The sequence below is a fragment of the Globicephala melas genome, chromosome 7 (genome assembly GCF_963455315.2).
Source record: "Globicephala melas chromosome 7, mGloMel1.2, whole genome shotgun sequence".
Classification (NCBI taxonomy): Eukaryota; Metazoa; Chordata; class Mammalia; order Artiodactyla; family Delphinidae; genus Globicephala; species Globicephala melas.
Genome location: NC_083320.1, coordinates 74352774 through 74367944, shown reverse-complemented (window position 1 = coordinate 74367944; position 15171 = coordinate 74352774). Strand labels below are relative to the sequence as shown.

Sequence of the window (15171 nt, the reverse complement as noted above, 5' to 3'; positions counted from 1 at the left end):
TTGGCTGCCTTTTTTTGGAAGGCCTTTCCAACCCTTCCCTGGGTATTTTCCAGTACCACGGTAGAAACGTTACGTGTAAAGCTCCCAGAGATCTTCGGAGGAAAGACCTTAAAGAAATGGGTCAATTTGAACCCCATCTGCGTCCTCCTTGGGCCCCCTTGGCCTCGCCTAGCACTTCCAGTGCCAACAAGTGAGCTGGGCATGCTCAGTGGGCAGGGTCGGTTCTGGAGGTGCAACTGGGAAGCTTGCAGCTCTGCTGCCCGGGCTCTCCCCTCCCCCCACCTGTAAGAGGCTGGGCCCGAGGAGCCCGTGCTCTGCATCCCACCCCCTGAAGCTTGGGCTTGGTTTTCCCTGCGGGTCTTCTCGCTGACATTCAGGCAGGGGTCAGGCGGCCGGGCGCGCCTCCAGAGCGCGCGGGGGGAGCACGGGCGAAGGCTTTGGGCTCTGACGGTGGGGTCCCAGGGGCCCGCCTGCCTCCCAGACGCGTTTCTAGGCCCAGGGAAGCCTGCCTGCCGAATAGGGGAAGCCAGATTCGGGGGCAGGTAACGAGAAATCAGGTAAGCCAGTCCCGCCGGCGTGCAGGCGAACGAGTGTCTCCTCTCTCCTGGGCAGGTGGCGAGGGCGGCCCACAATGGGGAGGGCGGAGGAAATCCGACACCTCCGCCGTCTTCCCCCGGCCTGGCCCCGCCGAGGCTTCCCGGCCCGCCAGCTGGCTGGCGAGGCTGGGCGGAGGGTCTCGAGGGAGGCCGGGCGAGGACGCGGGCAGGACTTGGGGCCTGGGGCCAGGGCCACGCACACGCCGCGCCGCGGCCCATCCCCGCGGGCCCCGCGCCCAGGTCTAGTCATGTTCATTTGGAGGCGGAGACCTCGCTCGTTCTCTGCCCGCTGGTTCGCAACGCTTCCCCGCCTTCCCGGCCGGGTCCCCCGCCTCCATTTCCGCGCTTCCCCGCTGGGTCGGCGGAGCCTGGGCCCGAGGTATTCAGCTGGATGTGGCGGTCGCGCCGCCGGGGTCGACCCTCGGGGAGGGGAGCGGGAGGCGCGAGTTTCGGGGGAGGCGGGGGCGCGGCTGCTCTGGTGCGTCGGGTTACAGTCGCCCAGCTTGTTCGGGGCGAGTGACATCCACGCGCGCCTCGCTGCAAGTATCCGGACCGAGGCGCTGATTCGGGGGAGGCAGAGACTCCGCCCAGGCCCGCGGAAACGGGTGCTTCTGCTCTCTCTCCCCTCGCGCGAGAGGATCAATCTAAGGTGTGTGCTTCCCGGGAGACCCCCGTGCCCCCGCCCCCTGGGTTCTGGGGCGGGGGGTGGTCCCTCTCTGACCGGGTGGAGTCCGGTGTTGGGGTGGGTGGTGGCAGAATCTGGGCAAAGATTTAGAATTTTTCCGCACCGACAGAACGTGGGCTCATTCTTACTGGGAGCGGGGCGGTGGAGTGGAATACTTTTGCCTCCTTGGTTAAGTGGCAGGACTTTGGGGTGAGGGTTGATGTCTAAATGAAAGTTTGCTGCAAACTTCTGGCTTGTGGATGCAGCTCGTCTGAAAAGGACTGTTGCTCCCTTCTGAAGCAAGGGAGGGAAAGATTATAGAAGGGGACTGAGGCTTCTTTGAGATCTTAGCTGCTGGAGTGTGACAGTTTTAGGAGGAAATGGAAGGTGTACCCTGATGAACTTAAAACAGACCCTACTCCCCACGTAGTAACTTCTGAGTCAAAAATAGACTTGAAGCGTGCTTTGGTAGGAACGTATAGCCCTGTGAATGAAGGGCTGATCTGGAGCCCTTGACCTCTAGCCTGCCTTCCATCTTCTGCGAGGGAGCATTCACTCCGGGAACTGCCCTCCTCAGGAGTTCCAAAGAAGTTTACACATGCAAGTTCTCTTAGTGACGGGGCCAACCCAAATTATGCAACACTTTATAAATATCATGGGAAAGTGTGGGGACAGCTATAGAAATAGCTAACAACTAATTTAGTCAACTTTTATACTTGTATAAATAGGTATGGGATGGTAAAGTAGGTTCCACTGAGTCCTCATTGCTTAAAACAAAACAATTTTGCATACGTTCCCAGGTTTAATAGATGTGAAGTTTTGGAGTGTGGAGGGTAATGGGAACTGCCACACGGGGGCCAGGCACTTCCTGGTAGCTACTGACCATTCTAGTCGCTGAGTGCCATTGCTCAACGCATACCACGTGCAGCCTGGGGAACCTTATGATGAGGATGTTGGAACCCTCCTGCGTTTCTCATAGGGGGATTATGTCAAGTTACAACACTCCCTTGGTTTTTCCAAATCAACTCGTCCAATGATGCAGCGGTACCTTAGTAATAATGGATAAAGATGGAATTTGGGGTTTGAGAACCAGCATTGTTGGAGCTGTCCATTCTGATGTCTCACATAGTCACTTTATTTTATAGACATTCTGAGTAGCATTAATACTCTGCTTCCTTCTCTCTGCCTCTGATTTATTAAAAGACGCAATGGCTTAAGCTCAGTAATTGACAAGAGGGCCAATCGTCAATGCCTCCCCTCTTGTTTTTGTAACTATTTAATCGCAGAGATGTTTAGAAATATTTGACTATCATTGTACATAAGTCATATTGGCGAATAATTATAACTCTCAAATTATCCCGTTTGCTATTAGTTTCTGCTTTCATTACTAGAATGTACGTTCTGTGAGAGGGCGTGGGCTGCCTCACACACTTTCGTATTTCCAGTATCTAGAGTGGTGACTAGTTTGTGATAAATGTTTTCTCAATGAGTGACTAAACTGTGGGACAAACTCTAGCTGGATGTAGTGGGGGAAGAAAACCAGAGATTTTGGCTTTAGGGAAACTATTCAACCTCACTGGGCCTCAGTTGTCTCACTGACAAAATGTAGATAATAATATGTGATATAACACGTAAAATCACTAGTGATGTTCCTTTCAGGTAGTAGACTTCAAAATATTACTTTCTTCTTTCTTATATATTTTACTTTTTATATTCAAAAAGGGAAGACTTGGGGAAAGAATGCAGATAGTTGGATAATTTAGCTCTTGCATGTTGTGAATGAATTATCCAGGTTTTTTCCCCGTTAACTTGGTGTGTGTGATAGAAGGAAGGGGGAGGGGGAAGTTAGTGGCAGCTATGGTTATTAGAGACAGGAAACAATTTCCAGATCACTATGTAATTTCTCCTCTTTATTTTTTTAATGTGATGAAGTTTCTGCTCAGGTTTTCCAGAACTTGATTTTTTTTCTACTTGTCAACAACCAGACTCACTAGGTTGTCCTAAGTACAGAAACAACACTTTAGAAAGAGCATTAGGAATCAAACATCTGTAACACTTGACTTCTTAAATGAACTTTTCTGTAGTCTTGTGCAGCATTATATAGTAACAAGGTAAAGAAAAATATGGTTATCCTGCTTTTGAGAAGGTTAGAGTTCATTTAACAAGGTAGAACGTATAGATGTTGAACAGTTACAGACCAGCGTAAGATCTTGCATAGTACCGTACCCAATGGTTATGGAAGGGAGAGGTTAACATGCGCTCAAGTAGCTGGAGACAATTTTGTGGTGAAGAGAATATCACTTCAGCAACAGAGAGACTTAAAGTGTCCTGAAGATTACAGCGGATCATTTTTGTTTCAAGAATGTTTGTTATTTTGTACTTCGGTGTATTAAAAAGCCAAACAATCATATACTTTCAAAAGTAAACTTTCTATGGAAAAGCATATTAGAAACTTACAATACAATTCTGTACATGAACTAAATGATACTTTTCACTGTGTCTCTGAAGTTTTAAAGCCTAGGATTGGAGTTAAAAATTATAACTTTTCATTCTTGCCACTTTTAACGCCCTTGCTTAAAACAAAGTGTCAGATGGCCTGCCTTTTACTCTCTCCAGTTGTATATAATAGGATATTGTTTTCATCTGAAGTTTCCGGGGAAAATTACTAGTCATTAAGTTTGGGATCCCCACAACTGGCTAATTTTAGATGGTGTTATAAAAGTGGTTTTAGATGCTCTTCAAAATACTCAGGAAATTCCATGAGGATTCATCACCTTTGAGATAAGAAGGCAACTTGGAAGTTGTTTTATAGAGGAAGAAGAAGCTAATAAAAGGGTGTGTTGTATATTTCCTTGTTTTAGAATTGTTGACATGATGGGGGAAAGAAATGTAGGCAGGGGGGAGAGATGATCAGATTCAACTGCACGTGAGAAAAACAAGGGCCAACGTGGCTACAAGCCAGGAAATGTCGAACAACTTTAGACCTCTTCCTGTATTACCTGACCAGGGATTGATCTCAGGAGCATTTTAGGAAAAGGAAGCTCGAGGAGCTAATGGTTTGAATACCTGAGGATGCTGAGGTAATGACTGTGGTCAGAGTTTGTCTAGAACTCTAATTTTGTGTCCTGATGTGAATGTGACCATTTTTGTTTGTTTGTTTTGGTTTTTTTTCCCCTTGTTTCCCAGGATTTTCACCTTTTTTTGGCAGTTCTTACTAGTTCTTTGGGTTAAATATTTCTTCCTATATCGTATCTGTGTTCTTATTTCCCATTTTTCAGTTGAAAATTTTCTGTTGATTCTTTTAAAATACGGTTTCTGATTTGTGCAGCAGACAAAACATTGTTTCTGATTTTAATTAGGTCAAGCTCTGGTTCTGTTAGTTCACTAAAATTAGTGGGAAAAAATTAACTAATAGAAAATGTTGCCCTCCTAAGTAAAAATTTATTGTGACAAAATGTATTAACGAAACTCTAAAGCATTACTTGGGGATATCTTTTACTTTTTCTGGCAAAATGAAATGATTACTGGTGTACTGTATTCTGTAGCAGTCAGATACTGTTAAAGTGTGAGCAATGACTGTTTCATTTAGATTTTTCTAGCCTCAGATTCTTTAAATAGTGATATATCCTCTATGGAATTTCATATTTGATTATCCACCTATATCCTTCAAACCCCACAAATTATAACAGAGATGCTGTTTTCTGAAAATGAGGTTTCTAGAAGCTGCTACTGTCAAATGACATGGTCTTCGAGTATGACTCGCTGACACACGCTTAGAAAGCTTTATTACTTACCTCATACGCACCAGTGACCACTAAGTCTGGTTGGTTATTCACACTAGGAACAAAAGTTGATGTTCAAGGTAAACATTTTAGGAAACTTTTCACTGGGATTTTATGAGTTTCAATAAAACACAATGAATTTCTACCTGTATTTGAAAAGTGATGAAAATAGTACGGCTCAGAGTACTAGGTTCTCAAAAGTCGTTTTCCTTTTGTTTAAACGGAAGAAAGAAAGGATGTTTTGTTTCGCTGCAGTAATATCAGAACTGCTTTGATCATATCACTCTTTGTTCCACCCTTCCGTGGGTCACTCTGCCCTATTGCATTAAATTCTAAATATTTATCTTTGAATTCATGGACGTTTCCGGTCTTGCCCCAATATTAAACTTCTGCCCTTCTCTTCCTCGTGATCTAGTCGAACTGGACTACGTGAAATTCTCTAGATCTGTTTTATTCCTACCGCTGCCCCTATGCTAATGTTCTTCCTTCTACTTTACCTCTTTAAAATCCTACCAATCCTTGAATGTCCCGACCACAGGCTACCAGTTTTGTGATGCTTTCCTGCACTACCCCAGTGAGAAGTGTATTGTACATTTCCTAAACTCTTCAACTACTCTTTTTATGCCACTCGTAAGTATCCCATTTACTCCTCTGTATGGTCATTATTTGAAAACATGCATAATTTCCTTTCCTGCAGAAGATCATGCAGAGCAAGGGCTGGATCTTATACAATTTTATAGACCTCGTGTGCCCAACCCAAGTCCCTGCATGTGGGGACACCTAGTAAATAGTTGTTGAATGAATGATTGACTAATAATTCGCTCATCCCTTAATTACCAAGAATAAGTGATAGAAATGGTTGGGGTGTGATTGGACAGCAGGTAACACACAGGCAGATGCATTTCAGATAATCAGTTAAACTGAATCTTTATCTTTTTTCAGGCCTCCTTTCTCCCTATACATTTGGCAGTTCTTATAGCTAAAGGATATTTGTTTTAGGAGGAGGAAAGGAAATTGCTGCATTTGAACCAAAGTTATAACAGCAATCTGTGAAGAAAATCAGTGGAGGAATCTGCAAATGAGGAGGTCATTTAAGATCTGCTAAGGAGTCACCTTTGTCAGGGCTCCTAGGGCTCCCTTCTCTTCACTAACTTCTCCCTTTTTCCCCACCTGCCTACCTAATCCAATCTCTTAAGAAAGAATCCAGAAAATTAATTCATAACAAGATGACTGATAAAATTAGCTTGTCGCTATGTCAAAGGTCTCTGGATTCTAAGGGGACAAAACCTTAGGGACCATTTATGTAGGCTACGTAGAAGGAGCTTTGGGGGTGGGCAAGTGTTTACTTCTCTGCATTCCTGAAGTCACATTATAGCCACCTGCCTGTGGCTTTGGTCAGTCTCTGCACCTGCCAATTTCTTCCTCTGTAAAATAAGGTGGCAGAACTGTGTGAATTTAAAGCCGTAAAAGCGCGAGGTGTTTTATTGCTCTTGTCGTGTCTTGCAAGGGGAAGCCAGTCATGGTCAGTGGGCTCTGTTCACCTCTGGACCTGGCCTAACTTTTCCTCTTACTTCCCCGAGTTTGGGATGTCCTTTCTCTCAGCCTCTCCAGATGTGGCATTCACTTGGGAGGATGCTGCATTCCCTGCTTCTCCCTCCTGGCTTGTGCTCATAGGACCTGTTACAACAAATATCCTTTCACTTCTCTCTTTCTTTATGTTGCCCTTTTCCCCTATCCCAACCCACCATTAAGTAGCTGGGATATTTATCTAAAAATATATGTATTCACAGAATTTTAAATAGGAAGGGGGTTAAAGATCTAACGCAACACTGTCTTTTTATTATTGATAATAAATAATAATGATAGGTATCATTTAGAGCAATCACCTTTTTCGAGGCTTTTTCTAGGCCCTGTGCTACGCACTTTGCACACGTTATTTCACATATCGACAGTGAACCATGTTATATCACTGAGGAAACCGAGTTCCAAAGAATATAAGTGACTTACTCAAAGCCACAGTTATGTTCCAGTATGACAGAAACTCCCTTTTTTTTTTTTTTTTTTTTTTGCTACTTTGGATTCCCCTGCTCGACTCATTGAACTTTGCCTTTTAATACTTCACTTCCTAATACTTGGTGCTGTGGGTCGACAGTTTCCACCAGTGATGCTGAATTTGTTCAGACATTGAATGCATAGCACAGTATGCCTGCCTGAAACAATATTCCTTTTTTTTTCTTGTTTTCCATGTTTTTCTTTATTTTTTTAATTTATTATTTTTATTGGAGTAAAATTGCTTTACAATGTTGTGTTAGTTTCTGCTGTACAGTGAAGTGAATCAGCTATATGGGTACATATATATCCCCTCCCTCTTGGACCTCCCTCCCACCCCCCCATCCCACCCATCTAGGTCATCACAGAGCACCGAGCTGAGCTCCCTGTGCTCTACAGCAGGTTCCCATTAGCTATCTGTTTTACACATGGTAGTGTATTTATGTCAAACCTAATCTCCCAGTTTATCCCACCCTTCCCTTCCCCACCGTGTCCACGTGTCTGTTCTCTACGTCTGTGTTTCTATTCCTGCCCTGCAAATAGGTTCATCTGTACCATTTTTCTAGATGGCACATATATGAATTAATATTCAAAAAGACACATGTACCCCAATGTTCATTGCAGCACTGTTTACAATAGCCAGGACATGGAAACAACCTAAATGTCCATCGACAGATGAATGGATAAAGAAGATGTGGTACATATATATAATGGAATATTTCTCAGCCATAAAAAGAAATGAAATTGGGTCATTGGTAGAGATGTGGATGGACCTAGAGTCTGTCATACAGAGTGAAGTAAGTCAGAAAGAGAAAAACAGTATTTCTTTTGATTTGACTTCTAGGAACCATGACATTGTTAAAATCCTCATTAGTCTTAATGAATGTGGAAACAGCCTGCAACTTGGTATCAATCTGCATTTTCCACTCCTACACCTCGGTTTGTGAATGCAGGTGGGAAAATGAACAGCATCATGCAAACTGGAGGCACCTACAAATTTATGTTCTCTAGCTTTAGCCACAGGGCAGTTCTTTTATCTTTGCCTGTTTCTAGACAGCATCTTTTCTTATTTCTCCCCGTAGTTTTTCCAAACCTTCTACATTTTCTTTGAGCCTTTTATCCCACTGTGCGTTTCTTTACCAGAAACTGATCGTTAGTGGTTAGAGCAGACTAAACTGTTCTAACAGAAAGATCTGAAAATAGACAAAAGCACAAACACAACAGATGTTTATTTCTTGATCATGTCATAGTCTTGGTTGGTGGATGGCTTTCCTCTAATTGATGACTCAGGCATCCTGGAACCTTTCATTTTCTGATTCTGCCATCCCTTAGGACTTTGTTTTCAAGCGTCTTCTGCTTCTCTGAAAGAGAAGAAGCATATCCACTTTCTAAATACTTAGTCTTGAAGTGAATGTAACAGTTCCACTCACACAGCATCAGCCAGAAATCAGGTGCGCAGTCACACCTATCAACAAGGGGAGATTGGAAAGTCTAGTCTGGCTGGGAGAGGAAGAGGTTATGGGTTTTTGGTGAAGAGTTAGCTGTACCTTTCACAGTGTCCTTGCCTCCTGTTATACTGAGACAACAGAGATATCATGTCAATATTTTGATATCTTAATATTTTGTTCTCCTTTCCACATCTTCCCTGTATCTGAATATATTAACTCCATCATTAACTACCAACTTAGAGGTAGAGTTATCCAGAGTTTATGCTTTCCCCAGTACTCTAAATCCCCCATTTCTTCAGCTAGCTTACTATATGAAGTTTCTCCATGTTTACCTGCATTTTAAATATTTACAAGAATGTTCAAGATTCTCCCATCACAATAACAAACAAGACCAAATCCCAAAGCTATTCCTCCTCTCTTCACTCCCCTCTAGCTACATGCTCATTCTCTCCTTTCTTTCAAGCTACACTTCCTGAAAGTATTTTATATGTTATTTTTCTACTTCATTACCTTCCATTCACCCCGCAACTGTTGAAAATTTGGCTTCTACCTTAGATGAATCTGTTCTTTTTATGATTATTGGTTTCTCCCCGACTGGCAAATCCATAGGAGCTTACTGCTTGAAATTTCTGTGATTCTGCTGTTTCCCTCCTTTGTGAAATTGAACTTTCACCAGGCTACCACGACACTTCATTCTTCTTTTGAACTACTACTTATGGGTCTCTTTGCAGATTCTTCCCCTTGATGTTGTAGTTCCCACGGTCTGTTCTTAGTTCACTGCGTTCTCATTGTAGATGTTCTCTGTACCATCAAGTACATCTATATCTTTGATTTCGATGATTTCAAATCAACATCCCCAACCAGACCTCTTCCTTGATTTCAGACTCAGTGGATATTTTCACAGTCAAGACAGGACTCATAATCCCCCTCCCTGCCCCCATGAGGCTTTTCCTCTCATTGAAGAGCACCACCATCCTTTCTCCCACCTGTATCATCCACTCATTTAAGTTCCTCAGTCACCTAATATGTGCTAGGCATTGTCTTACAAATTAAAATTATAGTGGTGTACAAAACAGATACAGTCTCTTCTCTTGTAGCATTTACATTGTCAGGGAGGGGGAAATTTTCTCCTCTACCTGTCTTGAGTTCCTGTGGCTGGATTAGTAGCAAAATTGACATAAGACATTAACAGGAGAAAAACAAATTTTAATTCACGCACTCAGAGGTCTCATTGAAATGGGACATAAGAAGTGGCCAAAGCAGGCAGCTTTTATATTTTTAGACAAAGAAACAATAAATTTGTGAGGAATTGACAGGACAAAGAAATTTAGGTTTTGGTGCTCAATTAGTAAGGAACCTAACCAGAGTTTGGGCTTGAAGAAGTAACCAGGTTTGTTTATAGAGGCATCTCTGCCCAAATTCCCTATCTCTGGCCTAAAGGGTGTCCTGCTTCCAGATTCAGGGAGTGTACCTTTCACATGAGAGATTTATTTCTTACTTTCAGGGAGACAGAAAGGAGAGTCAGACTGTCCCTCTTGCATTCACCATTTCTTAAGGAACTTGAATCCAAAATAATTAATGTACCATTGTGCATATTTTGGGGTGGCCTGCCCTGAGCCCTAGCAACATTCAGGGGGGTGCAGGGAAGAAATAATAATGATTAAATAAAGATGAGATGTATGAGCTGATGAGAGCTGTGATCAGCTTGGATTTGGATGGTTTGGGAAGGCCTCTCTGAGGAGCTGACATTTGAGCTGCATCCTGAGTGAGTAGAAGCTAGCTGTACAGAGATGAACAAAGCATTCCAGGCAGAGGAGACAGCTGGTGCCAAAACCCTAATTGTATTCTTGATGAATCTCATGGGCAGAAGAAGGTAAATAAACCCAGAACTTCGCGAGAGGCAGAGGTATCTGTATTAGATACCCGTGGCTGTTAAACAAGTGACCGGAAGCTTCGTGGCTTAAAACAACAGAAATGTATTCTTTCTTTGTTCAGTAGGCCGGAAGTCCAAAATCAGTATTCCTGGGCCAAAATCAAGGTGTTGGCAGGCCATGCTCCCTTCTGAGGCTCCAGGGGAGAATCTGTTCCTTGTTTCTTTCAGCTGCCAGTGGCTCCCGGCATTCAGCAAGTTTTGGCTGCATCACTCCAGTCTTTGCCTCTGTGGTCACATTGCCTTCTTCTCTTCTGTGTGTGTCAAATCTCCCTTTTGCTTCCCTCTTATAAAGATACATGTGATTGCATTTGGGGCTCACTCTGATCATTCAGGGTAATCTCTCCACTCAAGATCCTTTATTTAATCACATTTGCAAAGTCTTTTTTTTTTTGGTTGTTGTTATGTAAGATAACACTCATGGGTACCAGGATTTAGGATGTGGATATCTTTACACTGCCACTACTCAACCTACCATAGTGTCCAAGAGAATCTTTAAAAAGTAGGCAAGGGCCAGATCCTATAGAGCTGTACAAGCCAGGATAAGGCATTTAGATTTCTTTCTGAGGTTATATAAGCCTTTGGAGGATTATGTGCTGGTAAATGACTTTTTTTTTTCCCATTATGTCTTTCCAAGAAGAAAAATTAAGTTGAAATTAATAAATTAAAATTTTAAATTAATAGTTCCCTAGCAAGAATGTATTCCTTAAATATAAAAACTAAGATTTTGTTGGGTAGAGATGAGCTTTGGAGGACCACAGCTCATTATAATATGTAAGATTTTTCACCGTTCTGCCCCAAGAACCAACTTTGTCCCCTTGTGAGTGTTGCTGTTCCCATTGAGCCTGTGTGCTATCAAAGGCTGATCTGGCTACACAAAGTGGACTGGATTGTGGTAAGTGGGGGAGGGAAGATTGGATGCAGGACTCCAGTTAAGAGTCTATTTTAGTTGCCCAACTAAGGAATTATAGTTGTATGGACGAGCAGGTGTTAAAGATGGAAAGAAGTGGATGGATTTAGGATTTGTTTTTGCAACCAAGTGAGTTGACTGAACTTTCTGATAGATTAATTCTCTGGGGAGAGGAAACAAGAATTGAGACAAAGGCTTACACTTTTTACTTGAGCAGCTGGGCCATAAACTGAGAAGAGGAGAATTGGGAGAGAAGCAATTCATGTACCTGAAGGAAGATGTAAAATGTTCTGTTTTGGCTGTGCTAAGTTTGCGGTGCTTCTTAGACATTCCTTTGGAGATGTCAGTTAGACAATTGGATAAATGGAGTCTGGAGATTCTGGGAGGGGTTTTGGCTGAAGATATGGAGCTAGAAGTTATTTGCATATAGTTGTGTTTGATACCGGATGGAATTACCTGTGGAGAGTGTGGAGATAGAGAAGTGGGCCATTGGAGCACTGTATTATGCAGAAGAGAAGAAGGAGTTGCCAGTGGGGTAGGAGGGAAACCAGGAGGGTGTGGTATCCCTGAAGTTAAGAATTCAAAGTGTTTTTAAAAGGAGACATTAAAATGTTTTTAAAAGCTTATTGGGTTGGGTTGTGGAAGTAGAGACAGTGCTTAGAGACAACTCTTTCAAGTAATTGTGTCATTAAGAGAAGCTGAGAAATGGAAAAGTTCCTGGAAGAAGTTCCTGGTTAAGGGAGGGTTCCTTAGAACCATAGAGTAATAAAATGAGTTTAAGTAGAGAGGAAATGATAGAACGATTAACTAGAGAGGAAAAACTGATGACGGCAGGAGAGAGTGATGGATAATTGTTGGAGTACAGTTCTTGAAGAGGCAAGAAGGGAGATTTAGGGACAGATGAAGAGGTTGGTCTTCACTAGGATCAGGAACATTTCATTCATAGTAAAAGGAAGCTCTGCAGACAGAATGCTCTACAGAGCTGATAGGTCATGGTTTGGGTGGTGGGAAGATAGAGTTCTTATCTCATGGCTCTCCTTTCCCAATGACGTGTGATGATGTTGGGGTAGGATGGGGTGAAACAGGTTTGGGAAAAGAGGAGATTTGAATTGGCTATTTTGAAACACCCTGGAAAATATAATAGGATTGCTGGTCAATGTGGATTGCCCATTAGAGACTTGTAGCCATGAATTTAATTGAGGCTAGTTGTGGATGTGGTTCTTTCTTCAGGCAGTTTCTTTAGCTGTTTAGGTAGAGGTGTGGAGCAGGCAGCTAGCTGGGCTTAATCAACTTGAGTATTTTCCAGGTAAGTAAGAAGCAGGAAGAGAGGACCAAGGGCGTTAAGGGTGATTTTGCAAAGCAGAGTTTACAGTGATGGACCTTGACCACAAGCTGGACAAAAAGGAAAGTGCATGTGTAACTGATAGTGTGGAAATTGCCAATGGATTGGGAAACCAGATAATGCCAAGAAGATGCTGGAATGGAAATACCAGAGTAGATGAGCTGGAAAAAGAGAAGGTGGTGTTCACATGTAAGATGCTTGAAGCTGAAGTCTCAGAGCTGGTGCAAGTAATCATAATGCTAAATCAGAGGTTATGACAATGAGAGCAGGTGGCTGAGGCAGGGTCAAAGAGAAGACCGTCAGAGGTGAGGTACTTTAGGAACTGGGGCCTCCATGTGGATGTAGAAGACAGCAGAAGTGAAGACAGTTATGAGTTTGGAAAGGGAAACAGCCAGGTGCTTAGATCATCAGCGAATGAGAGGAAACAGCAGTAGATGGGTAGATGACAGCAAGAAGGGATGATGGGTGGTAAGTATAATGACATGAACTTCAAAACAGGTAAGATTTTTGACAAACAACCCAATCCAAAAATGAGCAGAAGACCTAAATAGACATTTCTCCAAAGAAGACATACAGATGGCCAAGAAGCACATGAAAAGCTGCTCAACATCAGTAGTTATTAGAGAAATGCAAATCAAAACTACAATGAGGTATCACCTCGCACCAGTTAGCATGGGCATCATCAGAATATCTACAAACAACAAATGCTGGAGAAGGTGTGGAGAAAAGGGAACCCTCTTGCACTGTTGGTGGGAATGTAAATTGATACAACCACTATGGAGAACACTATGGAGGTTCCTTAAAAAACTAAAAATAGAATTACCATATGACCCAGCAATCCCACTACTGGGCATATACCCAGAGAAAACCATAATTCAAAAAGACACGTGCACCCCAATGTTCATTGCAGCACTATTTACAATAGCTAGGTCATGGAAGCAACCTAAATGCCCATCGACAGACAAATGGATAAAGAAGATGTGGTACATACGTACAATGGAGTATTATGCAGCCACAAAAAAGAATGAAATTGGGTCATTTGTTGAGACGTGGATGGATCTAGAGACTGTCATACAGAGTGAAGTAAGTCAGAAAGAGAAAAACAAATATCGTATATTAATGCATGTATGTGGAACCTAGAAAAATGGTACAGATGAACCGGTTTGCAGGGCAGAAATTGAGACACAGATGTAGAGAACACCAAGAGAGGAAAGCAGCAGGGGTGGTGGTGGTGGTGGTGTGATGAATTGGGAGATTGGGATTGACATGTATACACTGTGTATAAAATTGATGACTAATAAGAACCTGCTGTATAAAAAAAAATAAAATAAAATTCAAAAATTCAAAAAAAAAAAAAAACAGGTAAGATTTTTGAAAGAGGATAGAGGAGAAATTGGAAGGTGAAATGGTGAGACACTTAATGATCTCCAGGCTGGGGGATTTGCAGAATAGAAGCAGGCGTTTAACTGAAAGTACTTACAACTAAAATGGAGTGGGTACTGCAGATACAGATCTTTAGTCTGGGGTGGGGTCCTGGAGCCTTTTATGAAGCTAGACATTAACTCTTTTAATCACTTAATCATAGGAAGGTCCTAGGAAAGGCGTTAGTTATCACCTGGTTCAGAGCTGTTTTGATATTTTAGCAACTGGTACAGCCATCCCTGTTTATCCTGGCTAAACGCTGGACTTAAATATGAGAGTATAAACAACCTCCCTTTAATGGGGTGCTGTGAAAACAGTGTAGGTAGGCTTCAGCCTTCAAAATTCAGATGAAATCTTGCTTTCTCCATGTTTTCAGGGTATTGCCTGATGAAAGGAACATCTAGAGAAGAAAAGGATAGCTTTTGAGTTCTAGAGGGCTTAACTGGGAAGGAGAGAGGTCTGAGAAGGTGAGAAATGGGGCAGGTTGGGCTTCTGGTGATGACTGAGGTAGAGAGGATTGTGCAGCATGCTAGGATTAGTCCTGTGATGCCCTGCGGGGAGCTGGTTGCAGACATCTGGCAGCTCCTGTTGATGTGGTGGCCAAGGGTGAGCAAAAGCCTCCTCAGAATACCTGTAGCCCTAGAGCATCTCCTGATGGCTTGGTGGCCAACTGGAGTGTAAAGGCCTCCTTGGGAACTGCTCTCAAGTGGCCAGGAGCGCCAGGTGCTCTGAGGGCCTCTTTCTCAGCCAAAATGGTGGTGCAACCCCTGGGGGAGGTGCTCTCTCCTATTTGGCAGAAGCTAAGGAGTGCTGCTTCTGGGGACCATAATCAGAGTCAAACGTATTTAGACTGTGTGCTCTCCATTCTTGTTACTGTCATTGGCTTAGTATGTGGACCCTTAGGAGTTTGGGCTGGGATGTTTACAACCAGTCTCCTGATTTCCCTTCTCCCAGATGCGTGTGCTTTTAATTTATCTCCCAGCACTGCTTCTGGTAGTGGGAAGTGGGGAGGATGGTCTTTAAATTCA

General features: G+C 43.0%; 1 protein-coding gene across 4 annotated transcripts in view; it reads left to right on the top strand.

Moving 5' to 3' along the window:
* Nucleotides 1–222: 222 nt before the first annotated feature.
* Nucleotides 223–15171, top strand: part of GPD2 (glycerol-3-phosphate dehydrogenase 2) — a 134081-nt gene continuing 119132 nt past the window's right edge. For 3 of the 4 annotated variants that reach the window (XM_060302428.1, XM_060302427.1, XM_030852742.2), the window contains exon 1: nt 223–557. The gene's annotated coding sequence lies outside the window, so the exon portion shown is untranslated. Of the gene's footprint in view, nt 558–1019; nt 1246–15171 lie in introns of those variants that run through there. The other variant, XM_030852741.3, reaches the window with a different exon arrangement.